The 26,464-nt window shown below is 41.9% G+C and overlaps 1 protein-coding gene and 1 long non-coding RNA gene across 7 annotated transcripts in view; one reads left to right on the plus strand and one right to left on the minus strand.

Annotated features, from left to right (window-relative positions):
• Positions 1-26,464, minus strand: part of PDE4D (phosphodiesterase 4D) — a 639,723-nt gene that overhangs the window by 212,644 nt on the left and 400,615 nt on the right. The window lies entirely within an intron of this gene.
• Positions 2,808-4,128, plus strand: LOC309514291. The gene is made up of 2 exons (XR_014211891.1): positions 2,808-2,897; positions 3,843-4,128. It is a non-coding gene; the product is annotated as an uncharacterized lncRNA (long non-coding RNA).

Below are 26,464 nucleotides of genomic sequence, written 5' to 3' on the forward strand. Positions count from 1 at the left end.
TAAATAGGACTGCTTTGTGACTGTTGATGCCCATGATTTCTTCTTCATTTCTTTAGTGGAGAAGTTGCTTTAATGATTATGATTTTTAATTATCTAGCAAGTATTATGGACTCATTTTTAAATTACAAAAATCCTTTAAAAATGTAACTAAATTAAAGGGGGGGATATGTATGTATCACACATAAAACTGCCAGATTTGTACAACAGAGCCATGTCAAAGAGTAAAAGTTTAAAAGATTTCAACCCATTGCTTCCATTATATATAATGTTACCCATTAAAATACATGGGCAGCATATTGCTGGAGCTCCATAGCAGAACAATTGTGTTTATTCATTTTCCTAGGTGAATATAATGTGTGAATATCAGCTGTTGCTGCTAAGTTTAGAATAATATCTGGATTTTAGCACAAATGCTTCTCACTGAATAGGCAAAATAAAGACATTTTAGAAATGTTAGGTTGGTACCACCTATTGTTAATGTATATAGTTTTTGTGGCACATGGTGTATCAACTGTTGAAAATTTAATTTGCATTCTCTGTGGAGACTGGCTGTCTCATTTTTAAGTATACACGTTGTCCCTTACTTTCCTTCATGCAATATCAGCTTCCATGGTTTTACTTCTTAATTTAGGATACCATGGATATGGATGGAAACAAAATATGTTCAGAATTAACAATTGATGGCTTGACATCCTTTTCTCCTATTACTAATCCTCCATCCACCATCTAGTTAACAGGAAGGTTAGTAACAGGAAAAAAGGATTTCTACTTATAAATTGTTAATTTTGAATACAGTGGTACCTCGGGTTAAGAACTTAATTCGTTCTGGAAGTCCGTTCTTAACCTGAAACTGCTCTTAACCTGAAGCACCACTTTAGCTAATGGGACCTCCTGCTGCCGCTGCGCTGCTGCTGCACGATTTCTGTTCTCATCCTGAAGCAAAGTTCTTAACCCGAGGTACTATTTCTGGGTTAGCAGAGTCTGTAACCTGAAGCGTATGTAACCCGATGTACCACTGTATAGCCCAGGCAAACAATTCCCCAGAAGACAGATAATTTTGAGGCAAACGTCTAAAATTGCAGTGGTACCCCTGTCTACTCAGTTCAGAGAGACGTACTCCCAAGTGTCTATAGGATGGCAACCTAAATTAAGGTTACCAGGCGTCCCCGTTTCCTGGGGACAGTCCCTGGATTTACAAATCAGTCCACTGACAAAATCCATCTACTTAGTAGGAAGTTGAAAAGTGTCCCTGGATTCATTGAAAAAAACATCTGGTAACCTTAACCTAAATCTATGAAAAGTATTATAGAAATGCTTTGACCAGATATGTCATTTTTTACTCCACAATTTTTCTCCCCCTGGAAATGCTAAGCGGCTTGCAAGACTGAAAACAATAAAATGTTGCAACAAAAACAAACATCGTCATAAAAAGCAGACCATTCAAGGCAACAACAGATAATAACTAGTTCCAAAACAACAGTTTCCCCATCACACTTGAACGAACGACAGAACCAAAGTGGCTCTCAAGGACTGGATGTTGGGATCTGAGTCTTTCGCCCTGTACCAATAAAACTACTAGTACAATTTTGTTACCTAGACTTCTGTCACTATAGAGACATTGCCAGTGCTTCAATCTAACATTACCCAATGTTCTGATCTACCAACATGGCATTGCATTGCCTGCAACCTCATCAGGAGTGAATTCTTCGTTAACAGCTTCAGTTAGTACATCTTCTACTCTGCCTTTCAGCATGTGATGTTTTTGTACCCTGAGAAAATGATGAAGATGACTACATATAAAGGACCTGTTGATGATGCTTGCCTGTCAATAATTTACATTGTCCAGAAATATAGTTGATAAAGAGGGAGATTACTATAACCTAGTACTTGCCTAAATGCTATACAAACATTTGCACATTATCTGGCCTTGCAAATGTTTGGGAAGGTATTGTGAGGAATGAGCAAACTGGACTTTCATAATTCTAAGCGTGGAAAGATTAATCTGATCTATAGACCAGCTACTTTAGGACTCACTTGCCTTTTCTAAGCAGGAGAAATTAATTCCACTGTATTGTACTTCACTTCTCTTTGCACTGCTGTTAGCAGTACAAAGTTGACTTATAAGGAGTTAGTCCAGGGATGAGAAACCAGAGCCCTCCAGATGTTCAGATTCTATCATGCCAGGATGGTGGAAGTTGCAGTTCAAGTTCCTCAGCCTTGAGTTAATGTATTGTTGTATATGTCGGTTTTTGTCCTGATGATGCATAGCCAATCTACAGTACAATGCAAATCACACTGCAGTGAAACTTACACAAAGCCATCATATGGATTTCTGTTGTTGTGTAGATACACCTCAAGGATCCATTTTTCAAAAAATCTATCCCGAAGAATCTCACTAAGCTTTGACATTATTATTATTTTCATTTTAGCATTGCAGAATATGTCTTATTTGCCTATTCTACGGGAGACTTAAAATGGTAATTGTTTGGAAAAACTAATGATTCAAGGTGAGAGTCAGAATAAGTTGCAACGAAGCACTAATGCCTGGGAGTAAATCTCAATGAATGCAGTGGACTTACTTCGTGTGAACAGGATAATGCTTAGTTTCATAAAAGAACCAAGTCATTCACTCTTCCTCCACCAAACTCCTGAGGATCTGCAAAACAGTGAGGGAATCTTTTCAGCCAAGTAGGCTGGATTTCCCTGCATGTCATGGGCCAACATTGACAGATGGGCCACATACCTGTGACATAATCATGTCAGGAGCTTGACAGTTGCATAGTCCCTCCTACCCATCAATGTTGACCCATGGGGGTGGAGGGGAGACAGTGACCAAGCAGGACTGAGCATTAGCATATCGCCTAATGTGCAGGAAGTTCAACCTGGATTTCTGCAGGGTATGGGTATGTAAATAATAATAATAATAATAATAATAATAATAATACAGTGGTGCCCCGCAAGACGAATGCCTCGCAAGACGGAAAACTCGCTAGACGAAAGGGTTTTGCGGTTTTTGAGCTGCTTCGCAAGACGAATTTCCCTATGGGCTTGCTTCGCAAGACGAAAATGTCTTGCGTTTTTTGCAAGTTTGTTTCCTTTTTCTTAACACCGTTAATACAGTTGCGACTTGACTTCGAGGAGCAACTCATAGAATGCGGTGTGGTAGCCTTTTTTGAGGTTTTTGGTGATTTTTGAAGCTTTTCCAAAACTTTTCCGACACCGTGCTTCGCAAGACGAAAAATTCACTAGACGAAAAAACTCGCGGAACAAATTAATTTCGTCTTGCGAGGCACCACTGTAATAAAATAATAATAATAATAATAATAATTTATTTATATCCCGCCCTCCCCAGCCGAAGCCGGGCTCAGAGCGGCTAACAACAGTAAAATGATAAAACATTCTAAAATCATTTCATTATAAAATTAATTCAAAACAGATTAACGGCAACCATTGGGCTAGAGTTCTGTGAAGATTGCCAAAGGAGGGGGTCAGGCTGTGCCCTGGCCAAAGGCCTGGTGGAACAGCTCTGTCTTGCAGGCCCTGTGGAAAGATGTCAAGTCCCGCAGGGCCCTGGTCTCTTGTGACAGAGTGTTCCACCAGATTGGAGCCGCAGCCGAAAAAGCCCTGGCTCTGGTTGAGGCCAGCCTAACCTCTCTGTGGCCTGGGACCTCCAAGATGTTTTTGTTTGAAGACCGTAAGCAGCCAATCCAGCTCCACCTGCCCTACACATCAAGTGTGGGGCAGGTGGGCATGGGTTTTGTGTTGTTGTTGTTTCTAAAAAGGGAAGTTTTGTGGGGGTCCTACCTCTAATCTTGAAATACTGCTTCATTTCGCTGTTTTAGAAAATTCTACTGACTACATTAACAACATAAAAACAGCATAGATGGATCAGACCAAAGACCCGTGGAGTCCAGGATCCTGTTCTTACAGTGGCCAGTCAGGTGCCTATGAGAAGACTACAGAAGAACAGCGCTCTTCATACATGATTCCCAGAAACTGATATTCAGCATGGTACCTTCCCTGGAAGTCAGTCAGATCAGGCCAAGAGGACCCTTCTTAATCTTGAACAACCTTCAATGGACACATTTGCTGCATTCTGACATCACAATAAACTCTGGTGTATCATGAGGGGGGCAAGCCTAGCTTTCTTCTGGGCTCGCAAGCTTCACCCTCCGCATCTGGTGTGTCCACAAAGAAGCTATGCTTCTTTTAACCGTAGAATGTCAAAGGGTATGACAAACTGCGGTTAATCTTACTCATTGCTTGTTTGTTGCACACCCTTGCTTATTGTCAACATTGGTCGAACCACAGCCACTGGCTTCTTGGGGAAAAAAATTCTCTGCTGGCAGCAAACAAATCGAAATAATAATACAAGCTACTGAATTTTCGTGGTGGGTGGGAGAGAATAAAATAAATAAATAAATGCCTTGAAAAAGTTACACAGACACACCTGCCCATTCCACGGCAACATGTCCAAATAAAGACCCAGTTTGATTGTAGCCTAATAAACCATGATTTATCAGACTGAGAATGAGCAGTGTTCTTATCCATTCCCCTTCCCTCTCCTTCTTTGTAACTTAATTCAACGATTTGCATAGTTCCTTACACAACAGCTGTCCATTATGTCCAAACGGGGAAACTGCTTTGACTACAAAACAAGATTGCAAACCATAGCTTGATTCTGATTTACAAGCTAAAACTGTAATGAGAGCTTAAGCCACCATTTCTTATTTTCACCACAATGGGAAACTGTAGTTTTAGAAACCCTGGAAACAAATAATTAATGTGCAAAAGAGAAAGGAGGAAGGAACTCACGGGCTTATCTCTTTCTTCACAACGTTTTAAAAAATCTATGTCTTTTTCTTGCAATGTATTTTTTATTATTATTATTATTATTATTATTATTATTATTATTATTATTATTATTTATATACCGCCCTATACCTGGGGGTCTCAGGGCAGTTCACAGAATAAAATCAGTATTGTCAGAAAACTTATGTTTCTTTGAGAAATTTATTTATTCTTTCTTCCAAGGGTTTTTTGTTTTTCTAGCAAAAGTTTTTGTAATAGAATTTATTAGATCAGTATTTCTATTTTGGTTTTCTTTATGATGGGAAGTTGAATTAGAAGTGTCATTAGATGTGGCTTTGTTTATTACATCAACAAAGTCAACTTCTGACATTTCTGATTGCAATGTATTTGGTGTATACTGTGACTCCACAATAACAAAGGTTTCTGCAATTTATTCTTGGCTCTAATTTTTGTCCACTAATTTTATTAGTATCTTTTTGGGTTTTCAGGTATTAAGGTCTGCTTTATATCTCTAAATTTTCACTGTTCTTTCCCAATTTTCTTAATTGAAGACACTTTCAAAAATACCGTATTTTTTGCTCTATAAGACTCACTTTTTCCCTCCTAAAAAGTAAGGGGGAATGTGTATGCGTCTTATGGAGTGAATGCAGGCTGCGCAGCTATACCAGAAGCCAGAACAGCAGGAGGGATAGCTGCTTTCGCTGCACATCGATCCCTCTTGTTGTTCTGGCTTCTGAGATTCAGAATATTTTTTCCCCTTGTTTTCCTCCTCCAAAAACTAGGTACGTCTTATGGTCTGGTGCGTCTTATAGAGCGAAAAATATGGGTAATTCCAATTCATAATTCTATTTTTATAGGATTGTTCAGGATGTTAAATTATATGTAAATATACACTTAAATCAGTTTGGCAGCCTGCTACAGTACTGAATGGAATAGAATGTTTAGCAAGTAACATTTTATTTTACAGTTTTTGCCTTGGAATATACTTTAACTACAAGGGGGTGTGAGGGGGTGTGAAATACCATCTAGAAAAACCTAGGTTGGGAGATACCCTCATCCACACTATAGACCCTGAGGACATTTAGATCTTAATAGGGGGCAAATATGACGCCTATTCATTGTGTTCCAGACTACACAAACAACACCTGGATCTGCAGCATGTCTCATCCCCATAAACACAATTCTCAGCTGCCTCACTGATGCATAATGCGTACTTTTATTGCTTATGCATATCAGCAGGATATAGCAAAATTAATTATTCTGTGAAACGTATGGAAAAATACCGTGAATAGTAGTCCACTTCACTACAGAATGCTGGATTACACAACATCAAAAGGATTGCAATGCCCTCTGTAGGCTCATTCTGCACATCACACCCAAGAACCAATGTTTTCCTTTTATATCTCTTACAACCATAAAAATACATAGGAAACCAGGTTCTTGAATTGCTGACCCGAAAAATCAGCCCTTAACATTACAATCTAAAGTCTCAACTAGTTCTTAGTATAACAGGTAAGTCATATCACGAAATCAGCCTTCTCGCTGATAGCACCCCACCTATGCAACTCCCTTTCTCCTAGAAATTTGGCCGGCACTTACGATGCTCATCTTTAGAACCAGCTAAAAACCTGGCTATTTAGCCAAGCCTTTGAGGAGCGAATAATATTCAGCTGGATTAGGTCACCGCTGCAGTTCAATGATGGCCTGAAATTGATTTTTATCTGTTTTTTATGAGCATGGAATGTGATGTTTAATGAGCTTCATTGTCCCTTTCCCTGAGATCTTTGAATACAGGATGGGCTATAAATATTGTAGTTAGATGAAATGAACTCCCATCTGTGGCAGCATGGTGTGCTAGTTGAGGCAAATGGAAGCAGTGATCTAAAACATCTGGGGTGTCCTAGAAGGATGCAAGAGGTTCTCTCTCACTTTCTAACCTACAGCTGCATATCGCTCCCAGACCATAGAATTGAATCATAGAATTCTAGAGTCGGAAGGGACCCTGAGGGTCATCTGAAGGAGCGTCTCCACCCCCATCGTTCTGCCCGGACACTGAGGTCCAGCGCCGAGGGCCTTCTGGCAGTTCCCTCGCTATGAGAAACCAAGTTACAGGGAACCAGGCAGAGGGCCTTCTCGGTAGTGGCACCCACCCTGTGGGACGCCCTGCCACCAGATGTCAAAGAGAAAAATAACTACCAAACTTTTAGAAGACGTCTGAAGGCAGCCCTGTTTAAGGAAGCTTTTAATGTTTAATAGGCTACTGTATTTTAGTGTTCTGTTCGAAGCCGCCCAGAGTGGCTGGGGAAATTTAATAATAATAAATTATTATTATTATCTAGTCCAACCCCCCTGCAATGCAGGGATATGCAGCTGTCCTATGTGGGGTTCAAACCTACCACCTTGGCATAATCAACACCACTCTCTAACCAACTGAGCTAACAGCTCCACACATTTTCTATTCGGGTCAGGGCTATTGCATTGCTTTCTGGGTGACCAGTCAACATTTTTCACTCTGTTTGTCATCGGACATTTTTGAGCTGAGGAAATCCACTTCTTGCTACATAAGGCAGTTGTGCTTCCCTTTCTGGTTATTTGGATATAACCTTTGATATGATAAAGATGATTCAACACAGTTTGTTGCATTGCAATCTGCATTAGATTATCTTTCTAATGATATATAATTTTATGGCATTATTTTATGGTATTATTCTAAAAGGGGGGGGCTGTTATGGGCCAATTTTGGCTGCTAGTGTACTCCTGAATCTCTCCCCCCACCCCCCGGCCACAAGCACGCTGATGTGCTCCTGCTTCTCAGTGGTCGTGTTTTGGCTACAATCCTTATGGAACTCACTGCTTGATTATGTTATCAGAGGGATTGATGGTGGAATACAGAGGAGGCATTGGGGAGGGACTGTGTTCTCCATTGGCAGTGCTGAATCCTCCATTAACATCTAGTTACAATTGTTTGAAACTTTGTGCTGGAACAGTGCACAATCTTTATAATCCTTCCCCTTGTAGCAAACCCGCTTTTCTCTGTTTTGATCAGCATCACGCAGCTCCTTAAAATTTCTCCCAGCAGGCACACAGTCCTTAGTCACATAACACTTGCCAATCAAGACTCATAATGAGCCAAGGGGGGGGGGAGATCCTTTGCCTGCGATACTCACACAGTGACAGACATCAATATTTGCATGCATGCGCACAGCTAGGTCTTTTTAATGTTAGGTCTTTTATAGTATTATCGTCATTATTTTTATTATTAGGTAGAGAATGAATTGCCTCCTGACTCTGGAGGAAAGAGATCTTTCGTTTGACTGACAGCATCAACTCAATATGCTGTGGCAGTAAAATACAGTACAATCGCAACTTACGTGGGGATTCAGTTTCAAGGGTTCTGCATATACTTAAAAAAATGTATTTTCGTGTTCTTGCGGGAGCATCTCACACCCCAGCGAGAGGAGAGAGCCTAGCTTGGGAAGCAAGGCAGAAGGCTTAAAACTTCTTTTTTTGCTCCAGGAAAATCCAGCAAAAAAAGAGCTTTTAAGCTACCTGCCTTACTTCCCAAGCAAGGCCTTCTCTGTGCACCGATTCCGTATTTAACTTAAGGGGTTTAAACCAGCCAGCCTTCAACTGCATATAGTTGAAATCTTGTAAGTTAAATGTGCGCAAGACAGCTTCTACAAGTTGTATTCAGTAGGCTCTTCCAAAAATGGAAGGACTTTTCTTGGAAGGAAGGGCTACTTCCTTTCCTGGGGGGGGGGGGACTTGGATCAAATGGAGCTTTCTAATAGAGGGAGGGGGAAAGTGATTTTCATCCATTTCCTCTGCCCTCTGAAGCCACCGCCTCCCACACTGTTCTGGGGTGCACGCCACCAACAGTTTGCTGCATATTTTTAGGGGTTGGTGCTTAAGGGGCTGCAAAGGGAAGGAGAAATCCCCAAAATCTTCCTCAGCCCATGGGAATGTCCAGTTAGAGTTCCACTGCAGGAAAATTGATTCTAGAGCCAATCCAATGTTTGGAATTATTGGTTGGGGTGTGTGTGCATTTATGGGGCAAGATCACCGACAAAACAAATATAAAAAAAATTCCAAGGCCAGGGTCTTCTTCGCTATGCAGTTAACACTACATCCCCAAACCATTTTTCTCCTTCATCCCATTTGGACAATGGAACACCCCCCCCCCCGGCCTGTCTATAATTATAACTAATAATCTGGCTGGTCTTTTTACAGAGGACTCAGCAACAGTACTTTTCCATACAGGCAGTCAACAGGCACAAGTTAATCTTTCACAAACGTCAACTATATGTTATATTTATACTTAATAAATCCTGTCAAAATCGGGGTCACTTTCTGTTACCAACCTTCAAAAATAAACAAGGGCATCCTGAAGCTGTTCTGAAATCCTTACGTGAGTAGGCAACGCCATCTTCCTGCTCACTAGCTTCCTTTTGTACCATTTCTTACAATTCAGGCACGTAATATATTTTCTGTCAGCTTAAAGAAGAAGAATGGAGTACTTACCTGTAAAAAGAAAAAAAGAGAGAAGATGTATTAATATGTGTAACACTGGACTCTAACTCCATATTTTATATTCGTGGCTCTTTTTTGAATGTCATGGTTCTTTACATAATATTTATTGATTTGCCTGTCGCATTAATATCTACCCTTTCTTCCAAGGAACTCAGCATATGGAGTTCAAAGACATGAACCCTATCCCAGTTGTGGTGGTTTCACAAACAGAATCATAATAGATTCCAGAGTGGAGAGCTGTGCTATTCTGCTACAAAACAAAGCCATTCAGTTGAGGGTCTCCTGCAACTTTAAGTGGATTCCTTGTGTGACAAGAGGTCAGAGGCAAAGGAAACTGGCAAAACTGGAGGTGGTACACAGCTAAAACCAGAAATGGTTTAGAGTTGTAACACAATCTTCCTCTTTTTGTTTTTGTTAATTTAACATTTGCAGTGGGAAAGAAATTCATGGGGTTGTATCCAACTAAGTTCTGCCCTCCACTGAAATGTATGGGCCTACATTAGTCATGTCCATCAACTTCAAGAAGTCTGTTCTGAGAATTGGCTTTAACCCATGGTCTTAAGGTCTAAATGAGCAGAACCATTGTGTTCTGATAAATTCTAGTTCACCAATTCTCTTTGAAGCTGTTGCTGCTGCTGCTGCTGTTAAATATTGTGACTGGGGGGTCAAGACACCTTCCATCATCATGCCCAGACTGAGATCAGCACCAAACAAAGAATCTCAGCTGTGCAGATAACACTCAAAGTCTCAACCATTTACGATACCATAATAGAAGAATTTACAAAGGAGGGAATTTGCCATGCACTATGTCCATGCATTAAAGGATGCCTTTGCCGACTGAGAGCATGTCTCTGACAATGTAGGAGCTTTAGTATAGTTTTAGATTATTATTTGGAAATGATGTAATGCAACAGTGTAGCTCTATATCAAGCTACATGTGCCTTTTTCATATGTATCAGGGTTCAACACTGCTTATAAGCATAACAAACACATTTTTATAAGATGTTAACTCAAAACAGAGCAAAAAATCATCACAGCACTTTGCCTTATAGAGACGCTTGTCTAAGTAGCTTACAATTGTCTTCTTTTGAGTTCTGTTACACATTCATTACATGGATACATAAAATGACATTGTTCTTATAATGAGTTGATTCATAATTAACAGAGAGAATATACTATTACAGTGATAGATGCTATCTGGAAGATATTAACAAGCACTCAAGTGGGGTAGAATTAAGCTTAATTCACCACCCCTATGGGTATTCATATAAGGTAAAGCTTAAAACAATTCTTCTAGGAGCTGAATTGCAGGCTGAAATGAAAGAAGCTATAAAACCCACACATATCTATTATATGAGGCTGTGTTCTATAATCAATTTGTGTGCATACTAATTTGTCATATCTCATTATCTGTTTTACCTTAAAGATGCGGCTCGTGGGAGTTACATTCTTTTCCTGAGACTCCTATCCTCTACATAGCTCTGCATCAGGGGCGTGGAAAGTGTGTCTCACCCCCTACCCAAGTTTTGAGTACACAAACCCATTATCCCTGACCACTGGCTATTCTGGCTGGGGCAGATGTGAGGCAGAGCATGCAATTCTTAACCTTAGGGTCATGGGTTTGAGTCCCACGTAGGGTGAAAGATTCCTGCATTTCAGGGGGTTGGACTAGATGACCCTTGTGGTCCCTTCCACCTCTACAATTCTGACACTATGCCTCAGTGCCACAGACTCCTTACCCCTGCTCTCAATAGTAGGAGGGTTGATTGAATACCAATAGAGTTACTTGGTACCCAATTGCAAAGCACAGAAATCCAACAAATCTTTTCAGCTAAGGTTTCTTCTAGTGCCTCAAAAACCTGTCAAGCCTCTCTGATCAGAGGTGATGCCGGAACAAAGAAATAGGTTTCCTCAGCTGCTGCCGCAATACCCCAATCATACCACCTTCAGCTGTTCAAAAGAACACAGGCTTGTCTGTCTCTAGCCACAGTCATATTGCAGGAGCAGAAAGCCTTGAGGAATAGGAATTTGCTCTTAAAGAAAAAGAAAAGAAAAGAAAGCTGATGTGAATTTGCAGAATAAGGGACTGTGTTCATGGGGGAAGAAATATATGAGACCCATTTAACTATAATTTTTTGTCATGCATTCTCCACTTCTGACCACCAAAGACTTCATACAAATGTGAGAGGTATCTCATTTCATAAATAACAGTGTTGTGGCACCTTAAACATATATTTGTGTGTGGCATAAACCAACATCTGACACAGCAAATTTTGTCCACAAATGTTTGTGTCACAATAAATCTTGACAGTGCCCCAAGACCCTTTATTTTGTGCTCTAACAGACTAACAATGCAATTCTGTTTTAAAAAGGTTAAAAGGTAAAGGACCCCTGGATGGTTAAGTCCAGTCAAAGGTGACTATGGGGTGTGGCGCTTATCTCACTTTCAGGCCAAGGGAGCCAGCATTTGTCCACAGACAGCTTTCCAGGTTATGTGGCCAGCATGACTAAACTGCTTCTGGCACAACGGGACACTGGGGGTTTGGGCTGGGGGTGTTCATCATTATGTAGATGATATCCAGCTCTACCTCTCTTTTAAATCAGAACCAGTGAAGGCAGTGAAGGTCCTGTGTGAGTGTCTGGAGGGGGTTGGAGGATGGATGGTGGCTAACAGATTGAGTTTGAATCCTGACAAGACAGAAATACTGTTTTGGGGGGACAGGGGGCGGGCAGGTATAGGGGACTCCCTGGTCCTGTGCAGCCTGGGAGTCATTTTGGACTCTCAGTTGTCCATGGAGGCACAGGTTAATTCTGTGTCCAGGGCAGCTGTTTACCAGCTCCATCTGTTACACAGACCTTACGTGCCCGTAGACTGTCTCACCAGAGTGGTGCATGCTCTAGTTATCTCCTGCTTGGACTACTGCAACACGCTCTACATGGGGCTACTTGTGAAAGTGACTTAGAAACTGCAATTAATCCAGAATGCAGCAGCTAGACTGGAAGTGGCCACTGAGACCATGTAACACTGGTCTTGAAAGACCTACCTACATTGGCTCCCAGTACGTTTCCAAGCACAATTCAAAGTGTTGGTGTTGACCTTTAAAGCCCTGAAGGGCCTCTGCCCAATATACCTGGAGGAGCATCTCCACAACCATCGTTCATCCCAGACACTGAGATCCAGCTCCGAGGGCCTTCTGGTGGTTCCCTCACTGCGAGAAATGAGGTTACAGGGAACCAGGCAGAGGGCCTTCTCGGTAGTGGCGCCTGCCCTGTGGAATACCCTCCCATCAGATGTCAAGCAAATTACTATCTGACTTTTAGAAGACATCTGAAGGCAGCCCTGTTTAGGGAAGTTTTTAATGTTTGAAGTTTTATTCTCTTTTTATTACTTATTATTAATTATTAATATAATATAATATAATATAATATAATATAATATAATATAATATAATATAATATAATATAATATAATATAATATTATATTATAAATTATTATTACTGATGGAAGCTAGAGTGCACAGAAATGCCATTCACCTTCCTGCTGCAGTGGTACCTATTTATCTACTTGCACTGGTATGCTTTCGAACTGCTAGGTTGGCAGAAGCTGGGGCAGAGCAACAGGAGCTTACCCCATTGCATAGATTCGAACTGTCAACCTTCCGATCGGCAAGCCCAAGAGGCTCAGTGGTTTAGACCACAGTGCCACCCGCTCCCTTCTGTGTGTGCAGTTCTGTGTATGCCTACTCAGAAGTAAGACCCGCCATTTTAATGGGGCTTACTCCCTAATAAGCATATTTGGCATTGCCCCTTAATGCAGCCTAATCTCTCTAGAATTTCTCATTCCACAAATTCTCCAATTTAACGGAGCAGATCGAAAGGCAAAGTCCTTTCTTTTTAACAATCTGATCTCGTTACCCTACTTGCATGATACCCTGGATAAAATAAAAGAAGCTAATGAACAAATTTCTCAGCATGTCAGCTGTGGCCTGTAAAATAGTTAAGGTCAGATTTTTCCTTGCTATAAAATCTGGGTTTTGCATATGCCTATGGCTACATCATTGCTACAGCAGCTGTACACATCAACATACTGTTGTGTCACCCAAGACCTTTCACACAGTCGCAGGCCAAATAAGCTTCTCTTTTATCACCATCAATGCTTCAATAGCCTCCCCTACAAACCAGGCATTCTGGAAATCTGAGATACAGTACAATCAAATGGTTTACTGCCACCTACTGTGAGATAGAAAGGCCTGCCTCAGCTCCGTCAAGTAGCTCCTTTTGGAGGACAGAGAGCTCAAATGTGCTTTCTGGGTTTCTCCCCCCTCCTCCCCGCACACCCGTCTCTGCGAACTGTTAGTTATCTCTCCCGCCTGGTTTGGCATGAAAGGGATGAGGATACAGTCTGCACGTCACCAGAATTATTAAGGAGAAGCACTTACAAGGAAGTTAATGGAACCATGTTTGGGCTTTTTCTCAATGACGTAGGTAACTTGCTTTGTAATAAATTTCTGATGTCTATATAACATAAACCCTCAGGGCACAGAGAAAAACAATGACAATGTTTCAAGGCAGGTGATGAGAAAAGCAAGGGTGCGCTGACCATTAAAAAAAGCAAAACAGGGCATCTTAAGGTACCAAAGCACATTGTTGTAACTGGCTGACCCAAATGTCATGGATTAACTGGGATACGGAATTTGCATTAGATCTCTAATTACGCAACATGACTTGTGAGCATCATCCTGCAGGGACTGATTGGTCTGTCTCCCCCTTCTGCATTATTTGGGATCTGAGAAAGGCACCATGTAATAAAGGGAACAGCACTCTGAATACTCTGCGGACTTCTAGCTGGAATAAATATGTAACTAAGTGGATGCACTGCTGGTGTGAACACCTGGCATTCCTGGGCAACTGTCAGGTCCCCAGCACATAGCAGGGCCCATTGTGCCTTCGCCTCCTCCTCCTCAATAGGATTTTTCTGACCTAGCAGAAAAGGGATGCCTGAACCCCACGACTGCTCAGAGTGCTGCTACCACAGCCAGGTAAACCCAGCAGGGCTCCCAGAGGGGGGGGGGGGCACTAGAGAACACTTGACCCAAGCTTCTGAAAACAGAGGTATATTTAACACTATTAACTGTTTTGGTTTCCATGTTGCTCACAAACAGTGTCTAGCAATCCCACAAGCTTTTGCCAGTGCAATCCCAGGAGCCCTTGCACCGACTGCTGTGGCCTGTGGAGAGTTGATTTTGAGCAAGGAGGTTTGGAGGGATCGATTGTAGTGGGTTTTGGCGTTTGGTCAGTGCTGCTGGTTTTTCAAAGGGGTTTTCAGGGGGTTCAAGAGGTTTAGAGGATGTTTGCAGGCTTTTTCAATGGTGTTTCATATATACGTGATTTCACGGAAACTCCATTTCAGGTCTTCTGATAAATAGCTGCTAACATGAATCCTGCCAGTGATGCATCTACTCAAGGGGCAGAATAGGGAACGCCACACCAGTGGAGTGAAATTGGTATCACTCAGACAGAGGGGGTCAGAGGTCAGCAGGGCTGGTCAGGGGGACACCCCCAGCCAATTCTCTCTCATGCAAAGTGGGGGGTGGATCTTAGCCTGAAACTGTTCTTAACCTGAGGTACCACTTTAGCTAATGGGGCTTCCCACTGCCGCCGCGCCGCCAGAGCACGATTTCTGTTCTCATCCTGAAGCAAAGTTCTTAACCCAAGGTACTGTATTTGGGTTAGCGGAGTCTGTAACCTGAAGCGTTTGTAACCTGAAGCGTATGTAACCCGAGGTTACAAAATATAGAGATATTTTGGCTAAACTAAAACCAGTTTTCAAAAGGAGCATCAGTTCCTGAAATACTCAGTCAACCTCTATTAGCTTTCTGCAGCAGTCAAGGATGTGCTTGTTATGGTCACGACACACAGGGCAGCTCCCCTATCTCTCCTATTTCTGCATTATGAGATGAGACAAGTATTGAAATTTGTGTCACTTCTTGAATGCCACAACAAAACAGAAAGGAGTTCAGCTGGGAATGGCCGAGAAATGGTGTGGCATAAACACACATACTCACAAAATCACAGCAGCAGCAGCAGCGAGATGCAGAGTTATCTGAAGGATCCCATAGCTGAAGAGCACTGTTTCAAAACAACTGCACCACCCATTTTTATGAAAGAGTCTATTTGCATCCTATTCCTGTTGTTAAAAGAAGGCAGGGATCTGTGAAAACTCATGGAGGGAATGGGCTCTCAGAGGAAACATCTACTCAGAGCTCAGTTCCTCCACTCCTGGGCATCCTTTCATTGGCAAAGGGGTAGTCCCCTTTTGTTGAAAGGTTGTGGGGTGGGGGATTATTCTGGATAGGATCACAAAGGGATGGTGACTGACGCAAAGTCAGAAGATGAGAGCAAGAACGAGGGAGCTCATTGGAAGAAATGCAGGACTACCCCAAGATGTAACTGAAGGAGGACTTTAAGAAAGAATATCAAGAGGAATGTTATATTGCTACATACATGACATTCTCCAAGCAACAAGAGAATTCCTATGCATATGTGGGTTTCAGTTTCTTTAGAACGGAGGTCACTGGAAATATGTCTTTGTGATATGTAGTTTTGTTTACACACATATACAACCTGAGCATGAGACAGACAGGCTCACAATAGAATTCTGTGATTACTCCCTCATTAGTAATAAGTAAAGGTTTGCACAAGACAGAAAAGGACACACAACTAACAAAGACCCATTTACTGACTGGAATACGTGAGAGCAAGAAATCATACAGAACAAAAAATCAACAGGATGCTCCCAGGGAATATTACAATTGTAAAATTAAATAATAATAATAATAATAATAATAATAATAATAATAATAATAATAATAATAAACGGTGGTGCAGAAAAAAATTAGACTTAAGGTGTGCTTTGATTTTGGGCACATATGAATATATTAGGAAGACTCTAGAAATCAACACAATGTACAGTGATACTTCGGGTTAAGAACTTAATTCGTTCTGGAGGTCTGTTCTTAACCTGAAGCACCACTTTAGCTAATGGGGCCTCCTGCCGCCGCCGCACGATTTCTGTTCTCATCCTGAAGCAAAGTTCTTAAGCCGAGGTACTATTTCTGGGTTAGCGGAGTCTGTAGCCTGAAGCAGAGGTACCACTGTATTATTAAACCCCAATTGTGTCCTGGCAGGCTGGAAAGTATAGAAGACTTTTCTCTATAACGTGCCTCTTGTGCAGAAGATTACTTGGGCACTTGGAAATTGCTTGAAATCCTGGAAAGCACTTGAAACACTGGCTTTATAAGTGTAGCATACAATACCCTTTTTATTTCCCCTCTACAGTGCTGGAGGACTGGACCCACATTTGAAAATAGTTAGCACCGATTTCTTTTAAAGGTGTTTTGTGAACAATGATATTGTTTATTGTTTTCCTGACTCATTTCCCATACAGCCAAAACCATAAAGCTTAATTTATATTGAACACTGGCAAACATTCCCCCACAACCTAAATTAGAATTGTAAGGCTTTCTTCACACGGCTGTAACTACAAGGCAGACACTTTTATGCATCTACAGATAATAAGAGGGGAAACATGTGATTAAGGCTGCAATCTATGTTCCTTTATTTGGGAGTAAGGACTATTGAACTCAGTGGGACTTGCTTCTGAGCAAACATGTGTAGCTTTGCTCAGCAGATGATGTTACTAGGCTGGCCTTCCACAACCTGGTCCCTCCAGATGTTTTGGACTATATTTCACATCATCCCTGACCTTGGACCTTGCTGGCTTAGGTGGAATTGCATACTCTCCAATGAAAATAGGGACGTCTTATTCAATTATGATGGTGATGATAATTTTATTATTTATATCCCACCCATCTGACTGAGTTGCCCCAGCCACTCAGGGCAGCTTCCAACACACACACACACACACACACACACACACACACACACACACACAGTACTAAACATAAAAAACCTTCTGTATACAAGGCGGCTGCCTTCAGATGTCTTCCAAAGGTTGTATAGTTACTTATTATCTCCTTGGCTTGGGGTTTGTATAACTCTAAACCCTTCAACATGTCCAAAGGAAAAGCAGGACATTCCAGGATCAAATCAGAAACCAGGACAGCTTCTGTAAATCCAGGACTGTCACTGGAAAATTTCTTGGTTGGTCTAGAATTGTAGTTGAAAACATCTGGAAGGCATCAGCTTGAAGAAAGCTACATTATGTTATGACTATTCTGCAATAATTCCCTGTCTGCTTAAGACCCCTGACCAAAAAATTGCTGCCTACACAGCAGAACATGGGAAAATCCAAAGATAGAACTTCATTCAGGCAGATTCTGGATATTCACCAAACTTCACCTTATCAGACCTAGACAGATCTAAGCAGTACTAATCAAATTAAGATGAGAGTCATCGTCCCAAGAGCTAGCATGTCAAGGAAAATATCAACTCCGAGTCTCATGATTAAGATAGAAACAACACACTAATTGGATAAAACAATCTTGCTTCCCACTCCGCTCATCCTGTATTTATGCCCATTAAATGCCAAAAGAAAACGAGTAAGAAGGAAGAGGAAATATTGCTTTAACGTCTTCATCTGAAAATCTAGGGGGGCTCCTTAATGAACAAACCAAAACTATCAGCTATCTTCTGCTCTCTGTGCCATTCTTTTCCTGTTTGCCAGCCTTGTCTGGTGAACTAAAAAAGCTACCCTTACGAATAGTCGAAAGAATCTCTGGTCACTTCCAGACTGTCACCATATTGCAAGTGAGATTCTACTGCACAATGGCAAATTCAGGTTCTGCTATAAAAGTGGTTTTGGTGCTCTTGTGCAGAGATTCCTGTTTCAAAAAAGAAGGGGGGAAGGGGGTGTTGCGGTAAGGAAAATGACAGGAAAATGCAGTGGGAAGTTTGAGATAACAAGTGCTTAACATAATGTCATATAGCCTCCCGGCAAACAAAAGAGAATGAATGTTCAATTGATAAGAAGCATCATACAACTTCCCCACAAACTGTGCCAATGAATCAAGATGAATACTCAATGAACAGGCTGTCTAGGAGCAACCTGTTTGTAATAGATCTTTGTATCTTGGAGAACTGTATATTGTGGGGGTGTTTTTTGGTTATTGCTGTGCCACTGAAAATAATAGTAAGCGATTGTTTTAAGAAAGAAACAAGAGAAGCTTCTGTAAACCCAGTTGGGATGGACGCACACACACACACACACTGTGGTGGAGCAACTGCTCAACTTCATTTGCACCCACAAAGAGCCTTTGCATGTGACCTGTCGTTTTTTAAAAATGATATTTATTGAGAATTTAAAATTACAGAGGGGGAAAAAGAAAAAGAACAAAAAAAGAAATTAAACAATACAAGTCAATAAAAAGAAAGAAGAGAACAAAACACACAATACATCAAAACCAAAAACAAAAGCGAACAAAAAATTAAAAACAAATCCAATATTCCCAAATCTTTATCTTTCGTTATCTTGTTTCATCGACCGCCTCACACCTCCCTTTTTTGTATTCTAGTTATTAATTATCTCAGCAAATCCTTTCCATCTTTCACTATATTCTGTCATTAAATTGTCTTAATTTATTTTAACTTTATCTTACCACAAAAAGCCCTAAAACTTAAAACTTATTTGTACATAACTCCTTATAGCATTTCTACTAAAGCCAAATAGTTTCATTCCAACATTTTTTCTAACACTCATTAATTTTACAATATTTCTCTAAATGAATTTTTAGACTTTCTTCCAATCTTTATCCACCGTCTCTTCTTCCTGGTCTCGGGTTCTTTCAGTCCTTTCTATCCATTCCATTTAGTCCATCAACCTGGTGATCTTCTATCCAAGGCTCTTAACTCTTTTCCATGTCCCTTCTGCAGATCTTCTTCATATTTATACCTGCACTTTACTTTGTCTTCTGCTGATCTTGTTCTTAATTTCCTTCCTTTATTGCTGAGGAGTAGATCTCGGGGAGACTCAACCTAACAATGTCTTTATCCCTTCTCGACAGGTCAGCCCATTCTCCATAGTCAGCACTAAAATCCAAAAGGTATTTCAAGGCATGTTTCAAAGTCCCTCCAAAGTTAAAGGCCCCGACAACTCCAGACTCCCCCTGGTGCAGAACCACATCCCAGAAGCCAAAACAGCCCTGCATAGGAAGATCTATCCAATTTCCCATCTCCAATCCAAACGAGACTCCATCTCTCCAAATCTGACTTTCTCCAAGTTCGGTCATCAAAAACAACAGCTTAAGTTCCTGCAAGGCCACGGCTCTCTCCACTTGTATTACTTGAGGTTCAACAGCAACCTCCTCCTTTGTCTTCTGCACAACTTGCCCTGTCAAAGAAGATTCCTGGATCGGTTCCTGAGAGGTTTCTATATAGGTATTCACTGTTTGTCCAAAATTATTAACTGCAACAGTCATCAAATCCATCTTCTCATGTAGCTGTTCCAATAAAGAGCTTGTCTTGCAAAAAGCAATCACTAAGGCTTCTTCTGGGCACATTTTTGTTCAAGGTCAATGTCTGGTTCTCACAATCTTTAATCTCTACAGCTGGAGAATTCCCCAGATCGACTCCAACAACAGTTTCAAAAGCTCCCTCTAGGGGAAACAATTTCTATTTGTATCCGTCCTTTTAAAAGCAGATCCAGCAACAAAATTACTTTCGTTTTTCAAATATTTTGTTCCTTTTAAATGCAAAAGGAAACATTGGAATCAATATGTTTCTCTTTTTTAACTATCTGTCAACAAACATTTTATTCACAGTCAATGAACTTTCCCAAAACGTCTGTCTTCCTAGCAACCTGTTCCCAGGTTCAAGGCGGTGGAAATTTATCTTTCTTTACTCTCTCTCCTGCAGGCTTGAACAATCTAAAATTTCCCCCCTCTTCTCCTGCTTCCAAGGGGGGTTTAGTAGTTTTAGCCGATGGAGATTTAATCCTTTACAAAAGACTTTCCAGACTTTAGCTTGCAATGTCTTTGCTTCAATCTATTTACAAAAGTGGAAGGCGGACTTCCAGTTTAGAACCTTCCCACTTCGGTGCCAAATTAAGATGTTTCATAGTCCAATTTTCCATTCTACTCATGGGTAGTTGTTTAAAGTCCAATTGTCCACAGGAAAAAGTCAGCGCTCTCCGGCAACAGCAATGCAGCTTCACTCCATGAAAAGAGCAGTCGATTCGAAGCACCGCGCCGCTCACCCCATGTCGCTCCGGATCCCCGAAACCGGGTTTTCCCGCGAGTAGGGGAGGCACAAAAGGTGCCTGCCGAATCCCACGTCCACAGGCTTCTCCCGCCTGTGGTTTTTGATGGGTCTCTGCCTCGCCGTGGCAGTCCAGACCCTAATTCCCACGAAGCGGATTCCTCCCGATCAGAGGAAATCCGCCATTGCCGGAGGCGCTAACCCAGAAGTCCGGGCTTTCAAATTTTTGACTCATCTTCTTCCACTGCCTTTAATGAGCATCCCTACAGGTCAGCATGGTAACTGACTCCACATGACACATTCGTTTGGTTCAGATGCAACAGGAAACCAAGGTTCCATTCTGTCCCCAACATGCCCCCTTTCAAGGCCTGCTACAGTTGCACATGACCAGTGGCACTTTCATAAGAATGCAAGGGACTCCTTCACTGGTTAAGTGCTGCCGCACCAGTGACATTCCTCTTTGATGGCAAACTTCATGCAAGCTGCTCCCTTAAGCCCTTCAAAGTCTGCCGGCATGTTTCAGGATTACACCTGAATTAATTTTAATTATTTGGCCAGAAGCGGTCCCCAAACCAAGAACACTGTGGAGTTCTTTCTTATAAAAGCAGCCTTTTTTGGTTTTTAACCAAAATCCCTGGTATTTGCATCCCCCACCTTCCCATAAGGTAAAGGTAAAGGTACCCCTGCCCGTACGGGCCAGTCGTGGCCGACTCTAGGGTTGCGCGCCCATCTCACTTAAGAGGCCGGGGGCCAGCGCTGTCCGGAGACACTTCCGGGTCACATGGCCAGCGTGACGAAGCTGCTCTGGCGAGCCAGCACCAGCGCAGCACACGGAAACGCCGTTTACCTTCCAGCTATAAAGCAGTACCTATTTATCTACTTGCACTTAGGGGTGCTTTCGAACTGCTAGGTGGGCAGGACCTGGGACCGAAAGACAGGAGCTCACCCCGCCGCGGGGATTCGAACCGCCGACCTTACGATCGGCAAGTCCTAGGCGCTGAGGTTTTACCCACAGCACCACCCACGTCCCCCCACCTTCCCATACACCCCCACAAAAATTTAAGTGCATAATATGAAGTAATGGCTAAACAGAAGTCTGCAGGTACTGATGGTTCTCTTTAATACACACACACACACACACACACACAATTTTGTCTTCCTGCTTTATGTCATCTCCTCATGAAGTTTCTGCTTCACCGCCTTGCTAAGCAGTCTTTAGCATGTTATCTGGTGTCATGCACACAGAGGAGCTACACAAATAGGAAAGGCAAATCAGATGAATAAGGTGGAAAAGGAAAATGCACCATCCTTGGGCAGAAGAGGAAACTTTTGCTTCTCATTGCAGTAGTCTTTCCTGACCCAATATTCCTCAAATGGCTTGGACTACAACTCCCATCAGCCTGAGCCAGCAATGCCAAATGGGAAGACACCAGGTTGGGGAAGACAGCATTACAGCTAGCCCAGGTATATTTAAACATGTATATAGCCCTACAGCTTTGGTCTGTCTGCGTGACTAATGTCACATTCACACCAAACATTTAAAGCACCACAATGCCATTTTAAACAGGGAATTCTGGGACCTGTAGTTTGTTAAAGGTGCAGAGAATTATTAGAAGACCCCTTTATAATGCAGGTGGCGCCTGAAGTATATAAGTCCTGATGCACTGGTGTTGATTTCACGGCTGTGAATCAAAGCTGGTCCACTTGGGTTACCTGGCACAAAAAGCTTTTAAGCTCTCAGCCTTGCTTGCTGCACAAGGCCTGCTCAGCATTCTGGCTCTGGAAGGCCAGAGATGCTCATGCAAGACATTGCGGGAATTTGGATGGGTGTGAAAGATCTCACGGGAGCGTCCCACAGCTGCTGCGCTTAGCGGACTTGCCTCCACAAGCAAGGCAGGGAGCTTAAAAGCGCTTACTGTGCCAGGTAACCAAAATTTGAACCAGCCCGCCTTCAACTGGACAAGGTTGAAATCATTCAGGTTAAATGAAGCATTGGCACTGTTGCGATTTGCAAGTGAAATAAGACTGGCTGCCTTCAAATATAACATTAAACCATAGTTTAGCACAATAGGAACAAGCCTGGGTAAACCTTGCCCTCCCCTCTGTTATTCCAGTGTGGCCTCAAAGAGGACAAATATGTCATCCAAAGGGAGGACTGTGGTTAGTGCTAACTATGGTTTATGGTTCATAAACCAGTGAGGTTCATAAACAATGAATGGAAATTGACTACTTCTTTTTTTATAAATCAGGCTTATCAGCATGGTCCCCCTCCAGGTGTTGTTGACTACAACCCCCCGTCACCCATGATCATTCACCATACTAGCCGGGGCTGATGGGAGCTATAATCCAAAACTCTGGCTACTGAAATGCCTTCAATCACAGCTTGCCTAGGTTCAGTTATAATGTTTTCTGCTGCTCTAGAGAAGCGGACACGGAGCAATGGATCCAAACTACAAGAAAGAAGATTCCACCTAAACATTAGGAAGAACTTCCTGACAGTAAGAGCTGTTCGACAGTGGAATTTGCTGCCAAGGAGTGTGGTGGAGTCTCCTACTTTGGAGGTCTTTAAGCAGAGGCTTGACAAGCATATGTCAGGAGTGCTCTGATGGTGTTTCCTGCTTGGCAGGGGGTTGGACTCGATGGCCCTTGTGGTCTCTTCCAACTCTATGATTCTATGATAATGAGTAACCATAGTTAGCAGAAAACAGAGCAAAAGCTACCAATCTCCTCACAATTGTGCCTGAAGATGGAAAGGAGAAATAGCTTAGTGCTACATATGAGCCAAGCAATTGTTGTTTTTCATTATGCGCTGTTACAATGGGTCCCGATACCAAAATCTACTTTTTTGATCATGTAAATGTGTATATTGTTTTCATTGCTACTGGGGTTGTTTTCACACTAACCCTTCCTGCGTAGGGGAAAATAAGTGTCACTTTCAAATGCCTCTGTTCCTCCAGGCCCTTTCGTACTAAACTATATTGATCTGCTACTGGTTCATCGGCCCCAACTTTTATTTTATTTCATATTTCTTTCTTTCTTTCTTTCTAACTCTTCCTCCCAAAGAAGCCCAGGACAGCAAATAACGAAACAGGAAAACACAAACTTGAGGGTGGGGTGGGGGCAATATTTGATTATGAACAATCCAAATATTCCCACCACAAAAAAAATGTCAAGCATGGCAGGAACAGTATATTTCAGCCACCGAATATGGGAGGTTTGGGAGGCTGCAGTGTATTAGAATTTCTTGTGGCATTTTATAATGCTTTTAAATCAAAGCATTAACTGCCTTGGAGGCCTGAAGTGGCAGAAAGGCAGGACCAAAATGTTATAGTAACATAGCAGATTTATGACAAGTAAGTAATATTAGAGAAAGAACCTGGAGATATTTCACCTAGTTTATCTGCAAAAAATAGGCTTCTGGGTATACACGATTCTCTTCCTTCAACCAATACGGTAGAAATAGCAGCCCTGGTATTATGAATATTGTTTTATATGCTGCACTCCAAGATATACTTTGCAGTGCATATGGAACTACCATACATTATTTGAGCTTTGGGAGAGTGAACAAACAGGGCGACATTGTGTGAGTGGAACAAATCTTTTGCTTGTGTAATGTGACTTCCCCTTACTCACCCTTCCACCCTCTGCAGCCCCCCCGCCCCGAATACCTACAAGAGGAAACCTGGTAAGTCCAGTTCCTATCTTAAGTTAATGGTCTTGGCTGACCAGTTCTGTACATTGGTACCTCGGGTTACATACGCTTCAGGTTACATACGGTTCAGGTTACACACTCCGCTAACCCAGAAATAGTACCTCGGGTTAAGAACTTTGCTTCAGGATGAGAACAAAAATTGTGCAGCGGTGGCGCAGCGGCAGCAGGAGGCCCCATTAGCTAAAGTGATGCTTAAGGTTAAGAACAGTTTCAGGTTAAGAATGGACCTCCGGAACCAATTAAGTACTTAACCCGAGGTACCACTGTACTGCTATTTTCATGCCCCAAGGGGTTGTGACAGAGACAAGTGAGTGGGCCTTTCCCCATCTCACCCGGTTGGGATGTCTCATCATCCTAGGATGGAGAACAACAGGCTGTGTGTGTTGGAGTGTGCGCGCTGCTGTATTGGAGAGAGTTGGTGGAGCGATGCTAGAATCTGGGCATACAGATCTGGACTTTGGGGCTCCCCTAGAAACCACCAGGAGAAGGAGGATATATTGAAGTATTAATGCTGGGAGCGCCTACGTTCTACACTCAGGTTGTGTAAATAAAACCATTTATCTGCAAGGCACCAGGGTTTCTGTTGACCTTCATTCCAAGGAAAGCCTGGGAACCCCTGGAGTTTGGGGTATACACAACAATGAACTCCTTGACATTAAGTGGCCCAAAGCCGATGCCTACAACCTTGGGGGCCCTCACACATGGAGTATTAGTCATTCCATGCTGGACGCCTGCTTCAAAATATGGCTGAGCTTGTTGTGAAGTGCTAATCAAGCGCTGTTTCCTGAAGAAACAACAACAGTTTCTTCTCATAAAAGGCATATTCTCTCCAAAGGTCATTAAAGGGATTCAACAACTCCGTAACTGCGCTTTTGGAAAGAATAAAATATAGTCATGTTTTCATGTTACTCCAAGTCTGAACTCGCCCTGACATTAACCAATTAAAAGCACAGACGCATTCATTGTCAGGAGAATGCGCGAGGAAGCTGGCTCTGGAGTTGCCTCAGGCATTCCCAGAGCTCTGACGTCAATTTATATCAAATGTTGATAACAAGGGATGTCAGCTGTTTGATTCTCTTGAGCTCCACAAGGGTTGCCGCGTTAAAAACTCACTCTAACCTAAATACCATAAAAGTAACTTCAAAACACACATAATAATGGATATTTATTACACTTATTAATCTAAAAACCTCCATCTTCCATAGCACTGTTTAAAACTCTTTTGTATTGTATTTCTACAATATGTTGCCCATTACTGATTGTGGGGGGTAGAATGGCATACCAGTTGAGACTCCCAGAAGACCAGTTACAATTCTATTCATGCAGGGCTGATCAACATATGATACTAATCGTGCAGAGGGTTTTCTTGCAGTAATAACCCGTCCAAAATCCCTAATCCAGATCAGACTCTCTCCCCCAGCTTCACCTATCTCACAGGGTGGTTGTCCAGATAAAATGGGATGTTGGGGGAACCATGTATGCTGCCTTGAGCATCTTGGTGGAAACACAAGATATGAATGTTACAAAAGAGGGAGAAAATAACAATGAATGTTCATTTTATTTTTAAAAAATGTCTGAAAGGTTGTTGTTTTTTCAGCAATGGTATTTCACTTTTCAACCTACATATTTTGTTTATAAGATGTGCTTACTGTATCTATGTCTTGATATCTGTACTGATATTTTCTTTTTAACCTATTTTTATCCTTTTCTATTTTATTGCTTTACATTTTTTTGAGGAATTGGTTGATGGGCAGGCTATAAATGCTTCCCAAATTAATAAAGAAATATGTGTATTATGCTGGAGTTATTGCAAGTGCTGTTAATATTACTTAATTGTTATCTTTGGTTAGGGCACAGTTTTCCTCTGCCCCCCCCCAATGTGTCACATTTGTAATTTATTGTTTTGTATTAGAAAAATTTAAAAAAAATCTATTTTTTTTTTAAGTAAAGGAAGCCATTTATGAAAACACCACCTAACTTTCTTAGTGGTGTGTGTGTGTGTGTGTGTGTATGTGTGTGTGTGTAGCTGGCAGTAGTTCCCCACCACTGTGAGATTTGTTTGATACGGTGGGAGCCCAGTTTGGTTTAACAAACGATGAGACAGATGCCACCTCTCACTGCTTCACGGCAACTGTTGCCAAGGAAACCATATTCTCCTGTTCTCTTCCTCGCCCTCCTGATTTTCTTTTCACTAT

The sequence above is a fragment of the Podarcis vaucheri genome (assembly GCF_965113315.1).
Source record: "Podarcis vaucheri genome assembly, chromosome: 11".
Lineage (NCBI taxonomy): Eukaryota > Metazoa > Chordata > Lepidosauria > Squamata > Lacertidae > Podarcis > Podarcis vaucheri.